The sequence below is a fragment of the Marmota flaviventris genome, chromosome Y (assembly GCF_047511675.1).
Source record: "Marmota flaviventris isolate mMarFla1 chromosome Y, mMarFla1.hap1, whole genome shotgun sequence".
Taxonomy (NCBI): Eukaryota; Metazoa; Chordata; class Mammalia; order Rodentia; family Sciuridae; genus Marmota; species Marmota flaviventris.
This window is the reverse complement of record NC_092519.1, coordinates 14,465,280-14,475,180: the sequence shown is the minus strand read 5'-3', so window position 1 is coordinate 14,475,180 and position 9,901 is coordinate 14,465,280.

Sequence of the window (9,901 nt, the reverse complement as noted above, 5' to 3'; positions counted from 1 at the left end):
TTAGTTACCCAGCTCTGTTTTATCCCCAAGATATTTTCTATGCTTCTTTTTCTCCAAGATTGAACCCAGGGGCTCTTGGGTTCACATTCCCAGACCTTTTTACTTAGAGACAGGGAATTGCTAAGTTGCTTAGGGCCTTGCTAAGTTGCTGAGGCTGGCCTCCAACTTGTGATCCTCCTGCCTCAGCCTCCTCAGATGCTGGGATTACAAGTGTGCATCACAACATGCAGCTAATACTTTGTTTGTTTGTTTAATGTGAATAATCACTGGCAGTGCTGAGTATTCCCTGATACCTTGCAGTGGGAGGCACACTTAGAACAGATAAGGCAGACCTGTGTTCCTGTAGGGGCCACCCTCCTGGAACCATGTGGAAGTTCCTCCTCAATCTTGCACTGAAGACTTTAGCCCATGACCCAGGATTATTAGGCAGCACAAAGCATGATTTTCTGGTAATCCTTTTGCATTTCTTCAGTCTAATTCTTCTGCAGACAACACGTTTCCACTGTTGACTATCTGGTTCTATATTATAGAACAGAAAAGATGAGATCAGTTTATGATATCTTTCTTTTTTGTCATTTGTTCTAATTTGTTAAACATGACAGCAGAATGCACTTTTGACATACTGTGCACAAATGGAGCACAACATGCCGCAGAGTCACACCGTTGGTGCCATCATACACATACACAGGGTAATAATGTCCGTCTCACTCCACCATCTCTCCCACCCCCAATCCCCTCCCCTCCCCTCCCCTCCCCTCACTCCCCTGGGTTCAATCCAAAATTCCTCCATTCTTCCCTGACCCCCTCCAATACGGATTAGCATCTGCATATCAGAGAAAACATTTGGCCTTTGGTTTCTTGGGATTAACTTATTTCACTTAGCATGATATTCTCCAGCTCTATCCATTTACCTGCAAATGTCATAATTATATTCTTCTTAATGGCTGAGTAATATTCCCTTGTGTATACACATGCTACGTTTTCTGTATCCATTCACGCCGGTTCTCTTTTCCTTTAAATTCTCCTTCTTGGAATTAACCGAGATCTCCCCCAGGAGAAGAGCAATCTCACGAACTAATTGCACCAAGATAAATGCATATAACCACTCAGCTGTCTTCCTAACCCACCCTTCCCAACGTTCTCTGCCAGGCCCAGAATTTAAATTTGAACCAAAGTCATTAATTAGGTGGTGGTGGAAAGGGTGGGGGTGTCCACGGGAACATGAGCTTAATTGAACTTCTCAAAAAAAAATGTCTTGCATTTCTTTCTCCTTTGAGATTTTTCATTCACACTTTTCAAAACTCTTGGGCCACCTGCCCAACTTTGTTCCAACAACCCAATCCCTTCCCGCCCCCCTCCCGTCTGTTCAGATTCTCCTTGCTTCCTGAAAGCAGTTATAAGTCTTTGGAACTCACGTGGTGACTGTCACTGAGTATGTCATAAAAATGCTTCTATGTTATGCCGAACGCTGGGAAGGACAGTCTAGGAGACCCTTCTGGACTCCTCTTGCTATCGGGCTGATAAACCTTTGCACGGCTGTAAAACTGTTTAAACTTCTCATTTTTTCATCTCTACTCTTGGCAACTGTTGCATTTCTGGGTGTCCTGGCCCGAGTGTTTTAGGATACATGCAATGCCCCAGGATGTCCTCTGCTAACTGATGGCCAGAGAATTTTAACAGGTCTCAAGTATGAGTCTGGGAGCAGAGAAGTGTGGCCCACTGTTTCATATACTGCCGATAAGAGCTCATCTATCCTCTAGGGCACTGTAGAAAGAGACTCTGAGGACCTTAGGACAGATGACGCCCGTAGCCCCAGGTCATTGTGTGCAGACAGTCAGAGATGCATACCCCAAACACAGATGCCCGGGCCATCAAGATCTTCAACAGGGAAAACTTGGAAATGACCTAAAGGTCCAAATCCAGGAAAATAAACCAGGATAGATATGTGCAGTGCTCAACCATCAAAGGTGTTTGTAAAACAAGAGCTTTAAGACAAAACTAACGGATCAAGCTAAAAATGCAATGGTCTTTAAAAAGCAGGAAGAAAGAGACTCTCTTCTTAGCTGTGAGCATTATCGGTGATTTTTATTGTTTATGATTTTCGACTTTGTGATTTTATAGCTTTCCAAATTGCCCACAATGAATAAATATTATTTTTAACTCAAAAAAAAATGTTATCCCATAAACTATCTAAGCTCCGTGGCAGTGTTATGACCGTTATCTCTAAGTACATGCAGAGCTCAGACCGAGCAAATGCACTTCTCAGGACAAACACAAAAGAGATGCACGCACGCGTCCCCTGAATACTCACAGGGACCCTCCGAGCATTCGTGGGGGTGACACAAATGTTCCGGAACTAGACATGGCTGTGTTAGAAACCTGGACTCTATTTTTGTAAGGTCAAATCTTTGAATCCCATGCAATCACTTACAACCTGCACTATGATGGATTCTAGTATGTTCTTTTTCTTTTGGAGGTGGGGGGGTGTACTGGGCATTGAACCCTGGGGGTGCTTCATCACTGACTATATTCCCCACCAGCCTTTATTTTTTTTCATTTTTTCAACTTTTTATTTTGAGGGTCTTGCCAAGTTGCTTAGGGCCTTACTAAGTTGCTGAGGCTGGCCTTGAATGATCCCTCCTGCCTCAGCCTCCCAGTCTGCTGAGATTACAAGCACATGCCAGGGCACCTGGCTGAATTCTCGTGTGTTCTATGTACAGCAATGTGCTGTAGAATTATTTTTCCATCAATTTATATGACATCTCTAAACTTCCTGAAATTTAAGATTTTTTTTTTCCTGGAAAGAAGAAAGTTCTAGAAAGTACCCTCGATATTTCTTTATTTATTATTTGGTCCCAGGGATTGAACTCGGGGGCTCTTGACCACTGAGCCACATCCCCAGGCCCTATTTTGGATTTTATTTAGAGACAGGGTCTCACTGAGTTGCTTAATACCTCCTTTTAGCTGAGGCTAGATGTGAACTCACAATCCTCCTGCCTCAGCCTCCTGAGCCACTGGAATTACACGCATGCACCCCCATGCCCAGCTCTCAATCTCATTAAGCATATCAGTTAAGAAGTTCTTTTCAAAACCTTTCCTTACCCTGTATGTAATACAGAAAAAAAAATTTATATCCTCCAGATAAAACTGATGCCCTTAAATTAATTTTTCCAAAATATTTTGACGCGTAAGTTTTTCATTACAATAAGGCAACCTAACAGCCATGTTTTCCGATAGCTCAATTCCACAGGGTGTTGGAGTTTAAAAAATCAGTTTCTTAGTGCTCAATTCTCCATGGCCCTAGGTTTCAGTACCAGAAAAGCAGTGCCTGGCTCTTGGATCCTGGTGACCCAGGAAGACTAGAATAAAGAGGCTCATGGTTAATGTTTTCCAAGAGAACAAAGCCGCATGGTCACGTAGGGGGCTCATTAAGCCATAAAGATTTACACCAATCTGCAGTGCATTTAGAGGAGCGGTATAAAGGAAGCTGTCTCACGTCACTCGACAGGAAGATGGCGTGCTCTCGCTGAAGTTGCCAAATGAGGAACAAGTGAGAACCATTACAATTGGGGAGGTGCAAGGAATCTGATATGCATCCCCAGGAGAGGGGCACCCTCAGCCCCCCATGCTGAGCAGCACCTTCAGGGTCTCATTGAGAGTCAGTCACCTTCTGGGTTTTGACAAGGGTCCTATTTTGCATTTTCTGATGTGGCCTTTGGTGTGGAAGGCCTTGGGACCTTGGGACTGCTGTCTGTCCTTGGCTGTGTTGAGTCCCACAAACTGCGTCTGTTCTTCAGCTTTCTGACCCAGCAAAGAGCCATGGAATGCCACGCTCTGTAGGGGAACTGGGTTCTCCATTCTCCTCCGATTTAAATCAGCTGGCTCTCGTGGGCTGCGGGAAAGCCGTATCTGCCCCTCTGTGCGCAGACCCTCCGACTGGAGGTAATTTCCAAGGGCCTCTGGAATTTCCAATGTGAACCCCTTGTTGCAAGATCCTAGCTCTTTAATCCCCGATTGCTCTGTTTATTCACGGGACATCATTGCATTGGACCGAGATTCGGGCGTGATTGTGAACACGACATTTTTTCAGCCAACTCTGAGCAGAAATGTGATTATTGGGGATGCCCCTCCCTCCCCATGGCCCTTTCGCCATAAGTTACCTGGGTTCCAGGTGGCTGAGGAGACTTAGAGGTGAGCCAAGGACAAACATATTCTGGAGTGAGAGGGAAACTTCTCACAACCTGGACACCTCCCTCTGCCTACGCTATCCATCACAGGTCTCACGGTCCAGCCAGGTCTTGCAGGAATGTTCATGCACACGATTTCTTTGTCCACTCCATCATTCTGACATGCTCCCGGAGACGGTCCTGCGTCTTGTCTGAGTTAGGCTGCGACTTCTAGTGGGCTGGCTCTGTCTCGGCTCTTCCTGCTCATCACACGGTGGCTTCCCGCAGAATGGACGGTGTAAGGCACAGTGTCAAGAAAACTTAAATCTGGAGCACAGCTTTCTACTTCACTTACAGGCACTCCACTTTACAGATCACGGGCCCAAGCAAAGTGTCTCCCAATGAGGCCTCATGGACTGTCTCCAACTCCAAGGCAGAAATCAGGACTTTCTCTTCTTTATTTCGGTGTCACCCATAAACCAAAATCTTTTTTATAATATAGGTAAGATGCTGTGTTCGTCAGCTTTCTGTGACTACCACATGCACCTGTCGTGATCACCTTATAAAGAAAAAAGGTTGATTTGGGCTCATAGTTGGGGAGGTTTCTGTCCATGATCAGTTGGGCCTGTGGCTCTGGGCAATCATGGTAGGGGGCATACACTAGGGGAAGGGGCTGCGACTCCCACTGTCCTGTCAAAGAGCATGCATGTCCCTTATCAACTAGAGTCCCCCAAGAAGTCCCCTCTCCTCGAGACCACATTGCTTCCCAATAGCACCACCCAGGGAGCTAGCCTTCAACACAGGGCCTTTGACTGACTCCTCTCCAAATTGTGTCTGGGGCTCATCACCCCTCTCCTTGTGAGTTCCTTGCACATAAAACCCATTCACTCACTTTTGTGTCAAAGAACATGTCATTCACCCAACCAGCAATCCCATAACGAGCTCCTTACGGTGCCCCAGTGCAAGGTACCGGGGACGCAATGCCCAACAAGGCACATTCCTGTGTTTATAGAGCTCGCAGTCCAGTGCGATGGTTAGTGGCTAGCGTGGGCCATGACAGACAGCCTGTCTGCACTTGGTCCTCATTTGTGACGCAGATGGTTCTGAAGTGGCTCCTCACTGCGTTCTACTGGTTGCAGCCCAACTGGGACTCCAACAGCTCTTGTCCAGCATCCCTCCGTGGGTATGAGTTCTCTGCCTTCTGGTGGTCTCCGGAAGGTGGCGTGGCCCAGCCTATTTCCCTATCATGCCTACAACAGGAAGGCACCCAGGAGAACTCGATGGGCTTCTTGAGACCGTCTATGCCGAGTTGGCATGATTTTTGCTGAGCTGAATGTACTAGCTGTTTTAGTCACTGTGATCGAAGGACCCAACAAGAACAATGTAGAGGCAGAGAAGTTTATTTGGGCTCATGGTGTCCAAGGTCCAGTCCCTGGTGGCCGACTCCATGGCTCTGGCCCAAGGGGAGCAGAACAAGATGGCGGCAGGGCCTGGAGGAGGAGAGCAGCTCAGGACAGGGCACCAGGGAGCAGAGAGAGCTCTGCTCACCAGGGACAGGACAGAGACCCCAAAGGCACAGCCCAGGGACCCCCTCCTCCAGCCACCCCCCACCTGCCTGCAGTCTCCACCCAGTGAGTCCATTCAAGTGGATTAATCCAGTGATTAAGTCATACCTTTCATAATCCAACCATTTACCTCGCACTTGAGCTTCTGGGAGACATTTATATCTAAACCTTAATACTAGCCTTGTCCAGATATCCATTTGTCCCGACATGCAAAATCCTCAGGCTGGGTGGAGCGCCTTTCTAAGGCCTCTAAACTCTCCCTCTGTTGTCCTTAGTATTGACAGTTGCTTATTGTGGAACTACACGTCCCTATTTTCACATGCTACAGATGGCAGCCTGACACCCACCCCCAGGAAGGCCGCGACAGGTTTAGCATGCCTTTTGTCCTTAGAAGGTGAGGCTGGGGCTTGGCAAGAGGCCGGATGAACCCTTCTCCCCAGAGGCCTGAATTCCATTCCGATCCAATTGCTCTGATGAGATACTCAGCAGAGATCCAACTCCCCATTCAAGCAATGCCCCTGAGACATTCCTGGGAAGAAGGACCAGGTGGAGCCAGGGAGCCCAAGAACTTCAAGTCATCCTTGGGATGTGAGGCAAGAACTCGTCACACTGAGTGGCAATGACATATCGTCTTAAATGAGCAAAGGTGCAAGTCGGGAAAGGATCTTGGAACTGCAGGAAGACCTCTTCCTCTTCAAGAGAAGAGACCAGCGAGCGTTGACAGATTCGCCTATTTCCCACAAAAGAATGCTGGTGATAAGGGAAAGGAGATCCAACAGATGGGCAGGACCCAATCCCCAGAGCCCGTTTGCCTTTCTGACTGTCTCTGTTGTGCATAGATTTATCTTGTGGCCCCCTGGGGCTTCTGAGAAGCCACCGTTGGTGAAGACCCAAGGAGCTGAAGATAACAGGCACACCTGCCAATCTCCCTGCTCCAGCCAAGCCTAATGAGGTCCTGTAGCCGCTCTGCCCTGGAACACACCACACAGCTCACTCACGGCCGGGAACTGGTGACTGCGGGGGGCGTGGGGGGACCTCCCTGTGCACAATTACCTCTCATCTGAGAATTGGGCAAACAGATGAGTTTGCGGTGGCTGTGTTCTTGTGTACCAAGGGATCCTATCGAGGGTCTCTACATCAGAGATGACTCATTCCGCCAGGTGTTTCCAGCACACCTTGAAATACAGGCTCAGGTGCACGCAGGTGCTAATTGGCGGGAATGAATATCACCCTGTAAAATGAGAAAGGAAGTGATTTTGATTTCTCTCTCCTGGGAATGTTCATGTTCTGTGATGTGGTGACTTAAGTCATCTGTCGAAACGTGGCTGAGGGGGGAACAGGAGAGCTTGATTTTAGCATGGGGAGATGAAGGCAAGCTCGTAAGGAGACAGCGTCTCCCACAAACCACACCAGGAAGGACTTGCAGAGGATCAGAAAGTGCATTCCTGTTATCAGGGCTGGAAGAAGACGGGGTCCTTCCTTGAGGGCTTGGGTTTTCTGATTGGGGCCATGGATACATTTGCGGACAGTGGTGAGACAGACTCAATAGGCGGGATGTCATTAAGGTTACAGACTTACACTTTTTTTTTTTCTATTTGTTCTGATTAGTTGTACGTGACAGAAGAATGCACTTGGACGCATCCTACACAGATGGAGTACAACTTCTCATTCTTCTGGTTGTACGTGATGTAGAATCACCCTGGTCTTGTAGTCATGCATGCACACAGGGTCATAATGTCCCATTCCTTCTATTATCCTTCCCACCCTTTACCCCTCTGCTCCCTTCAGTCTCCTTCAGCAGGGAGATGCACGAGACCTGTGTGTGCAGAACACCAGCAGAGGGAAAATGAGACTCATCCCTCCACGCTCAGAACGTCTTCATTAATTCAGTTGGCGCGTGATACTTAAATATTTACGACTTTCCAGATAACAATCCAAGTCTGGTGCCGTCTTCATCCCTCATAGCTTATGCGGAATCCTCCCCACTGGCTGGGAGGAATGGTGTCAAATATTTCCAGCCCTGTGAACATGAAGACATAAGGCTTTGGTCTTATTCTCTCTGATGGAAAGCAGACGTGCCCGTGGGCTTGGACAAGGCTGTATAACCTTCCTAAGCTATTGGCTGGCCAGCATAACGGGCCCGACAGTGAAATAACATCAGATGCTGTGTCGTAGAACCCTGTCCACGCAGAGCCAGGGGTGGTCCCCTCCTAGAGAACAGAATCCAGCACACATCTGATGCTCCACTAATTCTTTTTGCATGATAAATAAACAAGGAAATCAAGTATCATATTTTTTGCCAAAGCAACACTATCAGTCAGTTCCGTGATACTACAATGAAATACCTGAGGCAACTAACTTTATCAAGCTAAAAGTTCCAATGAGCTCACAGTATTTGGCATTCAAAGGTGTGGACCCTGCATGGGCTCAGTTTGGGTGAAGGCAATCTAGTTGGGGTGCGTGATGGTTGAAGTGGGTGCTGGACTGAGCAGTTGCTTCTCAAGCCAGGAAGCAGAGAGGAAGGGAGAGAGAAAACAAATTTTCAAATAATTGTTTTAGCAGAGTTTGGAACAGTGTGCCCCGTGGGGAGTTCAGGGTCCTCGTGCATTCGCTGAACATGCCAGGAACCCAGGCTTCCTAGCTCTCTTCGGGAAATGCACATGGAATCAGTGCATCTGATTAATCTGACTGACAGTAATTATAGCTACGTCTGGGTGAGCGATTGCTGCTAACTGTGCAGGTGATAATTCCATTCCCTTGATCCATTCCATCTAAGGGGTTCACCTTGTGAGCCTACGGAATGCAAAACGACTTTTTGATTGAAGATAGGCCTCCATTATTCATGAAACCCATCGGGCCTGGAAAGGGGTGATCAATCCATTTAATGGATTTCCCAGCCTTATTCTGGTCAGGAGGCTGCATGCGTATACACCATCGCCCTTGGAACCCAGTGTATCCAACTCATTTCCCAGCTTCTTCCTGACTGGCCCCTTCTCCCGGAATTTGTCAGTCTGGGAAAACCAGTCCCATCCCCCCCAGGATGCCCTTATTCCCAAACACCCTTCCCACACTTGCTCATCCTGTTACACTCAAGGGCTGCCCACGGTTTCTGAACCCTCTTCTGCGGGGGTTTGACTTGGTCCACCTCTCCAGCACCCCTCGAGATGCTTCCCTCTTGTCGTCCCACTCCCCTCACAGCAGGACAAGTCTGCGCTCTAAATAGCTCTGCCTCAAACCCTCCAGGGGCCTCCTTCACCCAGAGATGAAATCCTAGCTCCTGGACACGACTTAGGATGTCCTTCCCCAGGACCGGGGATTGAACCCAGAGGTCCTCTACCACTAAGTTACGCCCCATCCCTTTTTCATTTTTGCATCTCAAGACAGGGTCCCCCGAAGTTGCCCAGGTGGCCTCAGACTGGCGATCCTCCTGCCTCGGCCTCCGCTGTTGAGAGATTACAAGCGCAGGACCCCAAACCCAGCTCACTCTCTCTGCACCTCTCTCTCTCAGGAATGAGCCCATGCACTTTCTCAGAGGGCCAGCAGGAGGCTGGCACAGATGGGATCCTAATCCGTTGGCACAGAGTGTCCTCACTTCCCGAAACCGTGGAGGGAGGTGGGTTGGTTTTGATCTGGATGTCCCCCAAAGCTCACGTGTTCAAAGGATGGTCCCCAGGGCAGCAAGGATCGCAAGTGGGGTGTTTAGATGACGACTGGATCTTGAGGGGTCTGACCTCCTGAGTGGATTAATCCACTTGGTGAGTTAATCCATTGGTAGTTGAAGAGACTAATGGGAGGTTACTTGGAGGAAGAGGGTCACTGGAGGGGTTTATCTTCGCCCCTTCTGGCTGTTCTTCTCCTCATCCCTTCAAATAATACATGGAGAATCAAGTGCATTCATTATTCAAAGCTAAAATGGCGGGAGGGGGGTTGCTAGAGGTGTAGCCTGATGGAAGAGACTGCACTTAGCAGGTGCCGGGCCCTGGGTTCAAGCCTCAGCAGCAGCAGAAGAGAAAAGAATAAAAGAAAGAAATCGAACCATGACAAAGACCATAGTTCGAATGGCGGTTCACAATACTCAAATTCAATGCTGAGTTAAAAAGTAAAAAGTTGGTTCAGAGCTAGTAAAACCTCAACCCAGAAGAAAATATTATCCGACTGCTGAACTCAACC